Source organism: Perca fluviatilis, chromosome 10 (assembly GCF_010015445.1).
Source record: "Perca fluviatilis chromosome 10, GENO_Pfluv_1.0, whole genome shotgun sequence".
NCBI classification, from domain to species: Eukaryota; Metazoa; Chordata; class Actinopteri; order Perciformes; family Percidae; genus Perca; species Perca fluviatilis.
In genome coordinates, this window is record NC_053121.1 from 7,791,417 (window position 1) to 7,808,462 (window position 17,046).

The window sequence follows — 17,046 nt, forward strand, 5'->3', positions numbered from 1 at the left end:
ATTAATCCTTAATTCATAAGTCGGAAGTGGAACGGAAGTACAACGAGGCGTTGTCATGGAGACGTTACACCGTCTAAAAGTTCAAACAGCCAGAGAAAATCTTACCGTGGTCCTCAAAGCGGCCGCTTGAGGAAGCGTGAAGAGCGTGTGATTACGTGACAGAAAAACGTAATGGTGGTATTCCCATTACCAGAGCCAACCCGTTCTCACTCCGAACTCGTAAAATACGGAAGTTTGGACAGTGGCTGTCAACGAAAAAAGTGCCCCTCAGGATTTTCACCCAAGAGACCGGGGATCGTGTCCCGCGTGTCACGTTTCCTAAACCCAACCCAGAGCAGTCATTCAGCTGAAGGCCTTGGAAATATTTACCGTTAATTTAAATGTGACACTTCCATCTAAAAAGATATTGAAAATATAATTTTATTTAAAAGATGTTAAAAACAACAGCCTACCTTGTTTTATTCAATGTCTTTTTATTAGATTTATTTTCAAATAAAATTATTTACTTCATGAAAACAATATTTGGCTTTTATAAAGTACTTGTATTCGGACCAATACGGTATAAACTACAGTTTACTATTATTACTACTACTATTAACACATTAACGAAAATATTTTTTTATAAATAAACCACAGCAATTTCTTGGGGGTGCTGAGGGGGTGCTATGGCATTCCTAGGGGTATCCCCCAAGCCCCTCCCTGGCGCTGCCTATGATGCAAAGAACCTCCACTTATTAGGCAGCAGAAAATGGCCAAAAAGCCTCTATAGCTCCAAACAGGCTGTTCTCATGAACAATTCATACATATAGGTACAAAAAGTAATACTCTGTTATTCATATGTATTTAAAGTATTTATCGATGTATGTACCACTGTGACTGCTGCTGCATAAGAGCACTTTGTTCCACATATGAAAGAGGCCGGGGTGGATGGGTAAGGTCATTAAACACTTTCCGACGGGGGAACAGGGATCGGGTCCCGGTGAAACACAAGCCAGGAAGTGTGCTGCATGTGCATGTGCACATAGAACATGTGTATTGTATTCTGATATACAATTTGTTTAAAATAAAAACAAGTGAAACTAATAATGAATGTGTTTTATTAAGCAGAATTGCAGGATGTTCTATCCTATCCAATATTTCCTATATTTCTAAGCAGATTTTCTATGCTGTATTCTGATAAAATGTACACCCCCCTGGCCCCCCTGATTATTGGTCCCTCCCTGTGCCACCCCACTCAGAAAATCCTAAAATCGCCCCTGGCTACTGCTTCAATTAAGCTGAAAAGAATTATCAATTTAAATTCATAAAAGGAAAACAAAAAAATCCGATTAAATGAATGCTTAAAATGAGAATCTGTATTTACTGTCATCATTATAAATCAGTATTAACTCTGATTAAGTGTCTATCAGTACACATCATTATTTGTAAGTTAGGTGATTTAAAACAGTTCACCAGCACATTATGGAAAGAGTCCCATTGGTTCATTTACATGATGAATAATGAGAACATCATTGATACATTAATGAGACCTATACAGTGACTCCTAACAAAATGTGAAGTGAAAGGTTGATACAAACATTTAACAGTATCTTCAACAGCGTGGAAAATGCCCACAAATGAAAGCTGACAGTCCACACTTTATCCTCATAATGATCATGTCATTTCATATTAAAGGTAATATGAGTATGCAGCCAAAACATGAAACACAGTGTTGCTGTCCAAATTTAATACAAGACTGTGTACAATATAATGCATTAATATGTGAATCATAATGCAGTTACAGATGCAAATCCTTTACAAAACAAACAAAAAATCCATACAGTGTTATATGTAAATGTGTGTGTGTGTGTGTGTGTGTGTGTGTGTGTGTGTGTGTGTGTGTGTGTGTGTGTGTGTGTGTGTGTGTGTGTGTGTGTGTGTGGTGTGATTGGTGATGTAAAATGCAAATTAAGCCCTTGATCTTGGCCAGTTGCCCAACATTTAGCTGTTTTTTTAGAGTTGATGTTTCTTTAATTCCTGATCAATTAAAAACAGGATCTTAATCTTAAAACAGTGATTTTTTTTCTTTTCTTTTACACTTTTAATCTTTTTTTTTTTTTAATGAATCTGGGTCCAAAGGCAAGAGTCCAAATTAATCATTAGTGTGTTGGCCCAGACAACATTCATAACCAAGGCTCTGAAATTCCATCATCAGAGCAAACACTTCTATGTTTGATGGTAAACAGGGCTTGGTATATCAGTTTTACATGGATCAGTGCTTTATGTCATTGGCTTTATTTAGCTAAAATAGGATTTGGATTTGGATGTACAAATTCAAGGTCCACAATTCTGTCTTTAATATTCAGTCAACAGTTTTCTGAAAAGAAAACACCACCACTGAAAAGAGAGCAAAAGAAAAAAACATTTGCAAAATAATCCAACCACAAAATACCCTATTCAGATTTAATTAAATTCTGCTTTTATGTTGATGTACCGTGTCTATCCAAGCATGGTGCTCGTAAAACGTATCAACGGGAAATAGAAGAAAATAAAACAATCTACGACAAATTATTAGGGCCACCGTTAGGAAGAAAAAAATCAGAGAATGTGAGTAAAAACATTTGAGGGAAACCACAACTTTACGAGAAAAAAAGGAAATATGTCATGAATAAAATGGTAGGTTTTGTAGTAGCTATCTCCATCTGACAGGCACATTGGGACTATCTCTGGATGCTTCATGTAGAAAAACTAGTTAAACAGATGTACATTTTCCAAACCAAACCCTAAAGACCTCCACCCACCTGGGGGCGTTTTCTTCCCCCAAGCTATTTATTTACAGATCAATATATTTTTTTTCAAACTGTTGTTTATTGTTTAAGTACTTTTTTTTATTTTTATTTTTTTACTTTCGCTCCGTGAATTACAGCATCAACCTATCATGTTTTGTTGTGTACTTATGAGGATTATAAAACATCAACAACATGACACTGACATATACGCTTGGTATTGGTCTCCTCAGTCACTGTTAAGTGGTTTAGAAGGGAGGACAAGTGTGACTTTACTGTTAGTCATGGCCAAATGAAGCTTCGTGAAGGTTCGTGAAGCATTTTCTTTTTTTTTCTGAACCCACTAAATGGCGATCTTGGTTTAAAGAAAAAGCCTCAAGGAAGGCTTTCATCCCTTTGTTGAACGGAGAGTGCCATCTAGTGGGCACATAAATAAAGAAAATGGTTCATGAAGCTTCATTTGGCCATCACTTACAGTATGTTGCGTTCCCTGGAGCTGGGAATCACTACTGACACCATCTGGTTGTTTATAAAAGAAACTGTTTACATGTTATGAATATTTAATTATTTACATTTTTATTATTAATTAAATTATTTAGCCATTCTCACCTTAATGAATATAAACAACACAAACTATTGATAAATGGTTGTTGAATTATTATTGAGGTAATGGCCAAACATCATATTTATATATATATATATATATATATATATATATATATATATATATATATATATATATATATATATATCATATTTGCAGTTGCCAAGTTATTCAAAATATATTTCTGAAAGTTTCTCCTTTTTTTTATTAAAATATATGTGAAAATATACATTAATATGAATCTAACATATCAATAGCAAAGATAGATTGGCCTATTTGTGAAAAAAATTATATTCACTGTACATATTAAAGATAAGTTTACTATAGGTAAGCTAGCCACTATGGTAGCTGTACAGTTAAGCTTAAAGATTCACTGTACATGTGGAAGGCCCCATGTATGTTTAACGTTAAAACATGATGTATAAATAATGACCATTTATTTTCATCCATTCGGCCCTGTTTAATATGCAACTCAATTGTATACAATATATGCAGTAGGGGGTCCCTACTCGGTCTCAAAAAACGTTGAAGACCCCTGATCTAAATAAAATATTTGGCTTTCTCTTGTTGCAATGCTTTTCTTCTCACTAACCTTTTTTTTAGTTTAAAATCTAATTCTGTACAGCCCCAGATTTTAATCCTCTCCTGTTTTCATTTTTCTTTCTGCTTCTACTTAATGTCTGAAATTGTAAAATGATAATGATGGTGTTGATTATGACAGTGATGAGGGATGTAATTGTACTTCAAACCATCCTCTCTGCCTTTCAAAAAGACATAAGACTTACAAAAAAAACTTTTAGAAAATGATGACAAATGCCAGTGTTAAAGTGAAGGGTTGTTGTATGTATCAGTCAGAGCTGCCACTTGTGAAAGTTCTTGTTTGATGAGCTGTGTTCTGCAAGACAACCAATCCCTCCCTTTTCTCTTTATTGTCATGAAAAAGAACAACGTCTATGTATTGGTGTGTTAGTGCATTCCTTACGTTTTTCTGTTAACGTGCATGTTCTCAGATGTTATACTCTGTGTGCTAACATGTGCATGCAAACTGTTAAAATGTGTCCCTATTTCCCGAATAGAGTAATCCAGTGAAAGTGACAGGTCACACAAAGACAACGTTGTACTTTGGTATTAAAAGCCAATGTCTTTTATGGGGCGAAGAGAGAAGACAAGGAAGGCCCCCTATTCAAATAGTAATTGCTCACAGTTAATCATTGGCGCCTGTGTGTCATGAGACTGGGCACATTTTGCTTTGGGGGAAATTAGAGTGTGATTGTACAACAGCGGTCGCCGCAAAAGTCAGGCTTCAAATTAAAGATAAAAAGAAAGTAGTATGGGGATTTTATTGCACTGGATTCATTAGATTTCATAGTTTGACACAGAAACCAATACGCCTGGGAAGACCATTTCAAGAGCTTTGGTTAAAGGGGAATACCGCTTAATTTCTGAATTCCCACATCAACGGTGGCTGCCATTTGTTCCCCCTCATTCTTTAATTGATATCAGAACATTATCTCCCAAGTGGAAATGTTTCATAGCTGCAGATGTTGAGATTCATTCTGGGGTAAATTGGAAAGCGACTGTGAAGTGGAGGTCGCAGAAGCTGGGTGTCAAAGAGAAGATGGAGAAAAGCTGGGGTGGACTGTGAGGACTGTAATGTGTTCAATTACAGAGTTTAACACGGAAAATGAGAGATCAGCAGAGGAATGAGATTGTGAGAGTCAGGGATAATTCAGACTATTTTCAAGCGTGGTTCCATTTTCCCATCACTGTCCATCATGTCTAACGAGCCAATGAAGACCGAGAAAATCAAACCCAGAAGCTCCCACAGCACGTCTTTTTTTTTCCAACATAATGACATTGTAAGCAGGGGCACCATAGGGGGGAAAAGTTAGGACAATTCCAAGTGCCCATGACTGACAGGGGCCCCAAAAAATAGGTAAAAACTAATATAAAATTATTAAATCATCATTCAGTATGTATATTTAAAATATAATAATAAAATGAATGATCTATTTGTTTTTACTTGTTTTTGGCAGTAAAAGTTAAATATCCCCATTGACCAAAAAGTAAACATCCATATTGACCGACCACACCCCTGTATCTGTATGAAATGGTTTGGTCCTGCCTTAGCCCCTCAGTGACAGTGTTTAGTTGCAGTCAGTAGATGCGCCAGAACTACAGTGACCACAATGTTGCCAAGTAATGTTAAATGAAAATCTGGTTTTCAAAAAAAGAAAGAGAGAAAAGAGAGAGAGGAAAGACAAAGGAAAGGGTGTCAAACTGTAACCCAGTTTTTCATCAAGAAAGGTGGGTAGCCTATAGTCTGTGAGTGATATTAACCTGTTGACTTAATGTCCTTAGTGAAATAAGCTAGCTAGCTACAGACTAGTGTTAGTCTACATTTAATCAGTGCAGAGAAACGTTTAGAAAGATATTCATATTAAATCATTGTCCTTGCCCCTTTTAGCAGACTTAACAGATGAGTCAGCAGCACACCAGTCTCCCCCAAACTGAGCCCCTCCCTGTCCCAGTGAAGAAGGTGAGCAACATTGTGTTCAATGACATGCCTGTTATTTGAGAGAAAAGTTTGGGTTTCCAGGAGTCCTTTGTTCTTATTCATACCTTTTAATTTGATGTCACTGGTACTGTTAGTTTGTTATGATCATATTCCAAACCTCAAAAGCTTTTGATTTAGTGATCACTTGATCTGTTTTGTAGCACTATAATAACCATGGTGTGGAAATTCTATTTTACATGTCCACTTCATTTTCTTGCTGGCATATATGTGCAGCTAAGTTAAAAAAAAAATCTGCTGTTTTCATTGTTTTGAGAGGATGATGTTAATTTATTTGTTTGTTTATTATTTGTTTGTTTTTCTTTTTTAAATCTTTCATTAATAATTATAATAATTAAAGGGGTGATAGAATGCAAAACCGATTTTACCCTGTCATAGTTGAATAACGACAGTTTGGTGGGTAAATAGGACATACATAGAAGCTCAATATCCCACTGACACCCCTTTACTATGAAAATCTCATATTTTGAAACTGCCTCTGAAAACGGGCGAATCCCAACAAAGCTGAGTTGCTTGCGCAAGCGTCTCAAAATCCGGAACCTTAAGAGAACGGTCCCGCCCCCATTTACATAGGCTACACAACTGACCTGAGATCAGGTAGTCTTCTGAATCTAGCTAGGTCACGCAGATCTCTGCTATTCCATTACAAAATTCACTTCTGAAACTTTTTGGCGAGAAATCAACCATATAAAGCTTGAATATGGGCCGCTTTACGTAAAAAGGATGGCTAAGTACAATTTTCTCCGACTGTGTGTCGGAGTTTAGTGCCGGTGTTGGTGCTGCCTGGGTTGCTACATCGCCGCCCTGAACGCGCAGTGTCAGCGAGCTTGATACGCCCGCAATCTTTTACCGCAGCCGCGCAGGTTCCAGTTAATCTTATAATGGGTATGTGTGTTGAGTTATTTAAACAAACAATCGGGAAAAATAAACGCCTCTTGTCCGCGAAGCCTCATTGATAGATCCCGGTGAGATGGAGTCCATCAATGAGAGCTAGCTAGCCTCCTCCTAACTCTGACATTCACAAAAATACATTCAATTGAAATCCGAAATCGGACAAGTGTTAGCTAAGCTTTGTAAGACCTTGAGGAACCTGTAATATTCATGCCGTGACGAAATTCAAACTGTAAATATACTTTAGTTATGCGAAAGTGAGCAAGCTGGGCGTATTTCCCCATTGTAATGAATGGGACATATAGCAAGCAGCTGCTCGTCCTACAAAGACGCCATACGCGTTCATAAAAATGCCTTAAAATCAAATCGGACACAACGGTTAGCTTTATAAGACATTGGGGAATGTGTTGTATAAGTGGCGTGGACGAAATTCAAACAGTAAATATAATTTAGTTATGGCGAAAGTGTAGCTAGCTAGCTGCGGTATTTCCCCATTGTAATGAATGGGACATATAGCAAGCAGCTGCTCGTCCTACAAAGACGCCTCGCGTTCATAAAAATGCCTTAAAATCAAATTGGACACAACGGTTAGCTTTATAAGACATTGGGACATTCAAAACCGTAAATGTATTATTTATAGATATAGTTATGCCGGCAGCTGGCCGCGGAGCCCCGTATGCAGTATCCACAAAGGGTGACTTTGCCCTGGGTATGGAGCCCAGCAGGCTGTCGCTTTCTCGTCAGACTGTGTGGAGCTCCTAAAGTCCGACACATCTTACCAATTTGAGCTTTATATAGTTGATTTCTCGCTTAAAAAAGTCTCAGAAGTGAATTTGGTAATGAAACATTGCAGTGTCTGGAATATGAGATTCTGTCGCTTCTCTAATGTATGTGTATTGGGGATTCGCTCAACCAATCAGCGCGCGTCTCTAATGTCTGCGTATGGCAAGTCGCTCAACCAATCACCGCGCAGCTCATCTAAATATTCATGACCATACCATATTTGGAAGAAAAGCTCTTGTTACAAATAGGGCCAAAACACAGGGATGCATAAGGGCCCATAAAATATCAACCAGGCCATTTTCAGCCCAACCAATGTTACATACCCCATTAGGAGACCATAAGGAACAGTGTGAAATACCCTATATAATCATTCTATCAGCCCTTTAATAACAATTCTGTTAAAAGAATTTTCCATTTTGTCAAATTTTACAATAAAAATACATTGAGACTCTAAAAGATGGCCTTTAGCACATTTTTTATGGTTGCTTTTAATCTTGCATCAAATAGTGAACTGCATACTAGACTTGCATGCATGTACAAATCACCAGCAGTAAATATTGTGCAAGTACTATTATTGAACTACAAGAAGCAAGACAGCTGTAGCTACTGAGGAGGAGAGAGGGGGGGCAAGGTGGATGTTGGGGGTGTGGCCTTGACCAATGTTTGAAAGCCATGATGTCTCTCTTTCTAATGGGCAGGCCAAATTCTCCTTGCTCCTTATGACCTATTTTGCAGCAGCAAAATATCAGACACAGCACACATACAGAATATACATTAAATAATAGGATACAATATACATGAAATAATAGAATACAATATTAGTTAATTTTATAATACAATTCATTGTTGCCACTTTCAGTTGTATTTATTAAGTCACGACGGCTTGCAAAATCAGTAGCCACATCAACTTATGGTGCTTGAAAAATATTAGAGACCACCTTTGTGCCCCCATGGATCTTCAAGCTCCAGGAAAGACTTCCAAAAAAACTGAGATCTACAGCTGTGTTCAAAATAATAGCAGTGTGATTTAAAAAAGTGAATAATGCTCAAAATCCTAAGAACAGCTTCTAATTCCATAATATCAATGCATTGGGAACACTTCACATTCAATTCTAAATCAAAACATGACCAAAATGTATCAAGTTTGTGTTATACCTTTACAGAAAGTGAAGAAAAAGGAATATTAGGCTTTTCAAAGAAATAGCAGTATTTGCGTTTTTCTTTACAAACTCAAACATTTACTGTATAAACTGAAAAATGTCTCAAGGGTTTGCTTTACTTTGAATCACTGCAATAATATTTAGTTGCATAACCATTATTTCTGAGAACTGCTTCACACCTGTGTTGCATGGAGTCGACCAACTTCTGGCACCTGTGAACAGGTATTCCAGCCCAGGACGATTGCACTACATTCCACAATTCCTCTGCATTACTGGGTTTTGCCTCAGAAACAGCATTTTTGATGTCACCTATGGGATTGAGGTCTGGGGATTGGGCTGGCCACACCATAACATCAATCTTGTTCATTTGGAACCAAGACTTTGCTCGCCTACTGGTGTGTTTTGGGTCATTGTCTTGTTGAAAGACCCATTTCAAAGGCATTTCCTCTTCAACATGACCTCTTTAAGTATTTTGATGTATTGAAACTGATCCATGATCCCTGGTATGCGATAAATAGGCCAAACACCACAGTATGAGAAACATCCCCATAACATGATTTTTGCACCACCATGCTTTACTATCTTCACAGTACTGTGGCTTGAATTCAGTGCATGGGAGTCGTCGGACAAACTGTCTGCGGCCCCTAGACCAAAAAAAAACAATTTTGCTCTCATCAGTCCACAGAATTCTCCTTTGGCCAGTCAATGTGTCCTTTGGCAAATTTCAACCTATTCAGTACATGTCTTTTTTCAGAAATGGGACTTTGCGGGGGCTTCTAGCTGATAGCTTTGCTTCACATAGCCTTCTTCTGATCGTAACAGTACTCACAGGTAACTTTAAGTCTTCTTTGATTTTCCTGGAGCTGATCATTGGTTGAGCCTTTGCCATTTTGGCTATTCTTCGATCCATTCGAATGATAGTTGACCGTTTTTTCCCACGTCGTTCAGGCTTTGGATATCATTTTGGCTGAGCAGCCTATAGTTTTTTGCGCTTCTTTATGTTTTCCCCTCTACAATCAACTTTTTAATCAAAGTCCGCTGTTCCTCAGAGCAATGTCTGGTATTTCAGAGTGAAATGCACTATAACCACCATGCACAACATTTGCTTCCTTCCTTCCTTAAATGGACCTTTTTCACAGCAGACATTTTGACGTGTCATAGTAGGAAAAGCACAGCTGAAATTTATAACCTTATCGATGGCTCAATTCCATCAAGTGTCCCAGTAAGCTATTTCAGTGAGTCAGCATGCACAATACCAGGGCCTCTCCTAAGTGGAATGCAGCCATCATTAATGGTTTTGAATACACCTGTGCTTTTCCTACTATGACATGTCAACATGTCTGCCGTGAAAAAGGTCTATATGGGCCATAATTGACGCCTGTGTCTACAGAATCAATCACCTCACTAAGTGAACACAACACTGCTATTATTTTGAACATGCCCCTTTCAATTACAGATTCAATTACACAGAATGAGCAGCATGCATGTCATGACTGTTGGGTCTGTTGATTTTCTATGACTCTACAACACTTACTAGTAAATTATTTGCCATGTAGAAATATCACTTCTACCAAAAAATTGGATTTATGAGGTTAGTGATGTTAGACTGCTATTATTTTGAACACAACTGTATATGTGTATAAGCCCTGTACATCTATGAATTTTCTGGATCTTTCAGAGTCCTCTTTTTTTTTTTTGGTCTCAAGTAAGGTTACCCAAAACTGAAAAATAATGTACATTTCAATATTTTACAAAAAGGCCTTTTTCAGGGAACAACAAATGGGTTAACCCTTTAGGCACTGGGTTTTATTTTTAAAAATACTAGGTTTTGACACCTAAATTTCAGAAGGCTCTGGCTTAAAAATGTCTTTTTAAAAATGTCATTAGAGATAGAGACAAAGTGTAAATGAAACAAATATTCAGAATGACCTAACGTTTATATAGGTAGTAAATTTTTTCATCTAATTTGCATATTATGACATCATATCGCGGCGGCCATATTGGATTATGTAAATTCCATGAAATACCTGATATTTTGAAAGAGAGTTGAATTTATTTCATCAGATTTACCCCCCTCCATCCATTTTTTATGTTGTCAACATATCAAATGAACAGGGAAAAAGTAAATTGTAAGCCAACAGTTGTAAACTACAACTATTACTACGCCACAAAAGTCATGTACAGTAGGCGTTTTTTAATTTTTTTTTTGGACCGGGGATAGGCTCACGGCAGCACCCGCTGCTCGTTGAGCACAGTAATTGTAGAGTGATACGTGCTTTCACGAGTCTCCAAACACCACAAAAGTTTCCAATAACACCAGAAAAAGTCGCTAGTCGCTTTTGACAAAAAAAGTCAAGTTTGGATGGGATTTCGTCGGACATTTTGCATTGAAGCATGACGTATTTCTGAGCTAAGGTCTAAGTAGTGGAGTGCTGTGTGTCTCCTCTCTGCTCTGACTGCAGGATGGGACTGCTGCACGAGGCTACTGAGACTGACCGCCTGTGAGGCCTTTGGACGGGGGAGGGGCTCACGGCAGCACCCGCTTCTTGTTGGGCACAGTAATTGCAGAGTGACACTCTATTCGGAGAAAACAGCTGATTGATTCAGTACCGCGTCATGTCCCTAATTATTTTGTGTAAGAGTGAAGAATCATTTCACCCGCTCTGTAAGCCAGAGCAAGAACGGTGGCGAATACGTGATTCAATGCAGCCTGGACGCGGAGTGCTGTGTGTCTCATCTCTGCTCTGACGGCAGGCTGGGGTGCTGCGTGAGGCCACTGAGAGACTGACCGCCTACGGGCTTTGGACGGGGGAGGGGCTCACGGCAGCACCTGCACAGTAATTGTAGAGTGATACGTGCTTTCACGGGTCTCCAAACACCTCAAAAGTCTCCAATAACACCAGAAAAAGTCGCTAGTCACTTTTGACAAAAAGTCAAGTTTGGATGGGATTTCCTCGAACATTTTGCATTGAAGCATGATGTATTTCTGAACTAAGGTTTTTGAGATTTTGAGACTTTGGCGCTTAAAGGGTTAACAACGTAAAGCTGTTCTGCAGCAATGGAGGTTGATCAAGCTTTGAAAGTTGGTGCTACCAATTTCCACAGGTGTTCCAACTTGTCTGGATTACTTACAACCCCCTCTGTTTGTGTAAAAGTATTGTTGGAACACACTGTGGTACCGTACCCTCATGAGCATTATTTGAACAGTATTGTACTGCAGAAAGTAGTTTGTTGCTATAGAAATGGCGGGTAAAAGGCAATTAACAATGGAAGAGAGATAGACCATCATAACACTTAAGAATGTTGGTCTTTCCTACAGAGAAATTGCAAAGAAAGTCAAGGTGTCAGTTAGTACAGTATTCTTCACCATCAAAAGGCACTTAGAAACTGGGGGAAACTGACAGGAAGAGGTCTGGCAGACCCAAAGCCACAACAGACTCAGAAGACAAGTTTCTGAGAGTCAACAGCTTGCGTGATAGGCGGCTCACAGGACAACAGCTTCAAGCACAGCTTCATAGTGATCGTAATAAGCAAGTCTCAGTTTCAACTGTAAAGAGAAGACTTCGAGCTGCAGGTTTGATAGGTCGAGTTGCAGCAAGAAAGCCATTGCTAAGACGTCAGAATAAGAAAAAGAGGCTTGCCTGGGCCAAGAAACACTGCCAATGAACTACTGAAGACCGGAAGAAGTTGCTATGGACTGATGAATCAAAATTTGAAATCTTCGGTTCATCACGCAGGATTTTTGTACGCCGTTGAGTAGGCGAAAGGATGGTTCCTCAGTGTGTGACATCAACCGTCAAACATGGAGGAGGAAGCATGATGGTCTGGGGCTGTTTTGCTGGATCCAGGGTTGGTGGTTTGTACAGAATGAAAGGCACCCTGAACCAAAACGGCTACCACAGCATTTTGCAGCGCCATGCAGTACCCTCTAGTATGCGCCTAGTTGGTCAGGGGTTCATCCTACAGCAAGATAATGACCCAAAACATAAGTCCAAGCTATGCCAGAACTACCTTAGCAAAAAAGAACAAGATGGTAAGCTTAAAAACATGGAGTGGCCAGCACAGTCACCAGACTTAAACCCCATTGAGCTGGTTTGAGATGAACTGGACAGAAAAGTGAAAGCAAAGCAACCTACAAGTGCCACACTCCCAACTTCTGCAACAGAGTTGGGAAGAACCTTCTGAAGAATATTTGATTGTGTGTTCAGCTGTTATATCTGCCAAAGGGGGCTACTTTGATGAGTCAAAAATTTAGAATACATTTTGGTTTATAAATTGATTCCATGATTTATTTTTTAACTTAAATTGTTCATTTGTTCTATTCTTTCATTTCAGAGTACAATAAGACATTGAACTGCATGAATTTCAATAAAAACCTGGAAATATTGGGGTGTTCTAAAACTTTTGACCGGTAGTGTACATCTCAAGTAAAGTATTAGCTTGAGAACAATTGCTTTTCTGGAACTTAAGAAAGTGTTAACAGCATTTTAAAAGGGCTATTAAAAACTATTTTTTATTTAACTTGGATGCTATTTTTTATTTTTGTGTCTAAGTGACTAATGGGAACAACAATCTTTGAATTTGGTCCAGTATTAAGGAAGACCGATGCAGTCGGCAGCGGCGAAAGCTACAGTGTAAGTGAAGTATCTGGAGTTACAACCTTGCTCTATTCTTGTTATGAAATTTAGCTGAGTCTATATGGAATTTGCTTTCTGAGGATTTACGACTTTACATTATGTCTCTGTTAAAGGTCCCATGGCATGAAAATTTCACTTTATGAGGTTTTTTAACATTAATATGCGTTCCCCCAGCCTGCCTATGGTCCCCAATTGGCTTGAAATGGTGATAGGTGTAAACCGAGCCCTGGGTATCCTGCTCTGCCTTTGAGAAAATGAAAGCTCAGATGAGCCGTTCTGGAATCTTGCTTGTTATGAGGTCATAACAAGCAAGGTTACCTCCCCTTTCTCTGCTTTGCCCGCCCAGAGAATTTGGCCAACCCATGGGAGAGAGACATCATGGCTTTCAAACGAGAAAAGTGGCAGTTGGTCAAGGCCACACCCCCACCCTCCACCTTGCCCCGCCCTCTCTCCTCCTCAATAGCTACAGACACAAAAATGGCACATCCTAGTAAAGCTCATTGTGGGACTGGCTCTAGTGGCTGTTATTCTGCACCAAGGCTGAATTTCGGGAAATAGACTTCAGATACAGTATTAGGGGACCACTAAGGTCTATATAAAAGCATCCAAAGAGCACCATGTCATGGGACCTTTAAAGACTTATAAGGGTTTTGTTCTATTCTTGCTTTCTACCCCTCACATAACTATGTCCTATGTTACACCATACCCTTCATATATACAGTGTTTCAACAGCAGAAGCTCAGAGCGACTTATTTTGGGACCAGGTCTGTCATATCTCCAAGTTTCTGCAGGAGCTTGTAAATTGATGCTGAATTCTTTGATGAAATAAACCCTTTTACAATCAAGAACAGTGTCGACGAATTCCTCTTCATACATCACCACAGCATTGTTATTAAAGATACCAAATAAGTTATTGGGCAATTGCGCAGGTTCAATTTCCGTCACCCAAAAAAGTTTTGCCACTGACAGGCTCAGATTATTATTCTAAGTGTCTGACAACATTATGGAAAGATCCCTAGGAGTCAACCTTTTTTTAAGAGTAAGATCCTTTTTGTTTAACATGAAACAGCCCCGAAACACACTTCATTCGAAGTCGACAGAAACAAAATAAAACTATCAAAAGCCATTTTGGTTTGTCTTTCCACTTTTCCAACAATCACCACTCTGATTTGGTTGAAATAAACCCTTTATTCACCCATTTACATGTGGAAATATGCTGGCTCTATACACGCTAAAAGTATTGTTTATTTAAATGGAGTCTGGTGAGTTTGGCGATGGCGATTTCGGAGCTGTTTCTGGTTAAACAAAAATAATTTTACTCTTTAACAAAAAGGTCTGTCTCTGTAAGGACCCTTTCCATAATGTTTTCAGACACTTAGAATAACAATCTGAGCTTGTCAGTGGCAAAACCAACACTTTTAGTGGACGGAAATTGTCGATGCGCATTTACTGGACCAAGTTCAAAGATTTGTATTCACATTAGTCACCAACACATGGGAAAGTGTTGGTCAGTGTCTGTGGATATATATCCAGGGGTCCATGTTCATGGTTCATGAATCTCAGATTGGACATTGATTATATATATTTACAACATCGCTGTGCCACTTGAATAATGCTCACCCTTCGAGCACCTATAGTACTAGTCTCCTTGTTCCAAACAATGACTGCTGCTGTTGATGGAAACACTTACACTCTGGGCTCACTGCAGCTCAGGAGGATCTAAATTGCCGCCTACTGAATTGAAGCTAGAAGATGTCTCTCCACAGAAGTGCAGCTGCGAGCATGTACACACTGCCATATGCACTGTACACACTTCCTCTCCAGCACCTGCCACACATCGCCTGTCTCTTACTCTCTCATACATGCGCACACAGAGTAGTCAATCTTTTTTTCTCTCTCTCTCTCTCTCTCTCTCACACACAGACACACATGCACACGCACATACACTCACAGCCTCTCTCTCGCTTCCATACCATATGTAAATGTACATACACACTCCACGGACACTGTTGGTTTTGTTATGTTTCAGAACGTTGCATCATTTGTCTTCCTGTCAGTTTGTAAAAGGGGCCTGATCCTGAACCCTGCATATTCATGACCGTCAAGTTATAAAATACTGTGTGTGTGTGTGTGTGTGTGTGTGTGTGTGTGTGTGTGTGTGTGTGTGTGAGCAATGATGTGTTCAAGACACACACGCACGCACGCATGCACGCACGCACGCACGCACGCACACACGCGCACACACACACACACACACACACACAAAAATATGATCGTAAAAGATAAAGGGGGTTAGAAGGGTCATCCAGTCATGAGATGGTAGGAAGAAAGAAAGAAAGAGACATAACATAAATAACCATCAACCATCTGTCTGAAGCAACTAATTTAGCATTTTATTTACTGAAACTGAAACCAGGGCTAAATGTAGGTACATAAACAAGTCATTTCTATAAGATGATCAGTTTATTTACTATAGCAGGCTTTCTGCCTCCTTAGCTTCATTTATTGCACCATGCCCCTAATGAGGTTGATGATAAATCTCAGGTTAATGAGCCATAATGACTGTAAATTAGCATAAATTGATACATTAGCGTCCTTTTAAACTCTTGGATGTGGTGACACCGGATGAGATATAAACTCCAGTACTTATAAAGACTGCAGCACAGATTTGGTACATGGAGTTCATGACATAATGTCTTTGAAAGAGGATACTGCCAGGTATTGCCATCCCACACTGCTAGCATGGCTAAAAAATGGTGCTTCTATAGGGCTAATATATATTGAACTGAACAATGAAATTAAAAAAAGCAGATTAGATTTAGAATCTGAGACTACATTCAAGACAGTCAGAAACCGTTCCTCAACGTCAGTTAAAAATACTGTATGTAGTTATGAAACAATTCATTGACACATGATTGGAGAGTGAACAGTGGCTGATGGACTTCTTTAATAACCCTCTCACCACTCAAGCTCTTGATCATGTTAATGAGATGATGGTCAAAACACTGCGTGGATATTTCTTTTAGTCCTTTAAAGAGCATTTCAAGTTGACTCAAAACATTACGGTTCATACCGTAATATATATATATATATATATATATATATATATATATATATATATATCTTACATGTTAGAAATCTTAAAATTCAAAGTTTTAGTTTAGTTCTAGCTCTAAAGATGCCATTTCCTGATAAGAAAGGTGCGGGGGGGATGCGTGGGAATTCCCCCTTTCTTCGAGGCATTCACTTTTCAGTTAAACCAACTAGAATTGGCCATGAATTTCACGAGCCAATCACAGCATGGCATCCCTGCTTTAATTCTGTTCTTCTCTCTGCTGCTGTCAGTTGTCATTTCAGGCAAAGCGTGCAACCCTCCACCTCCAGTCATCGTCACCCACGGCACCTTGGGTCCTCAACCGGCAGACAGCTCCCGTCGGCTCCTTCGGTTCGGTCTTCAGGCTCCTTCACCACCACCAGTGTCTAGACTCCATCAAGGGGGTTATGCCTTGGCTTCTCTACCCCTTTAAAATTATTTTCATAACGATGGAGTCTAATCTCAAAAGACTCTGTACATTTCATATTACACTCTAAAAACTCCTGGGTCAAAAATAACCCATTATGGGTTATTTTT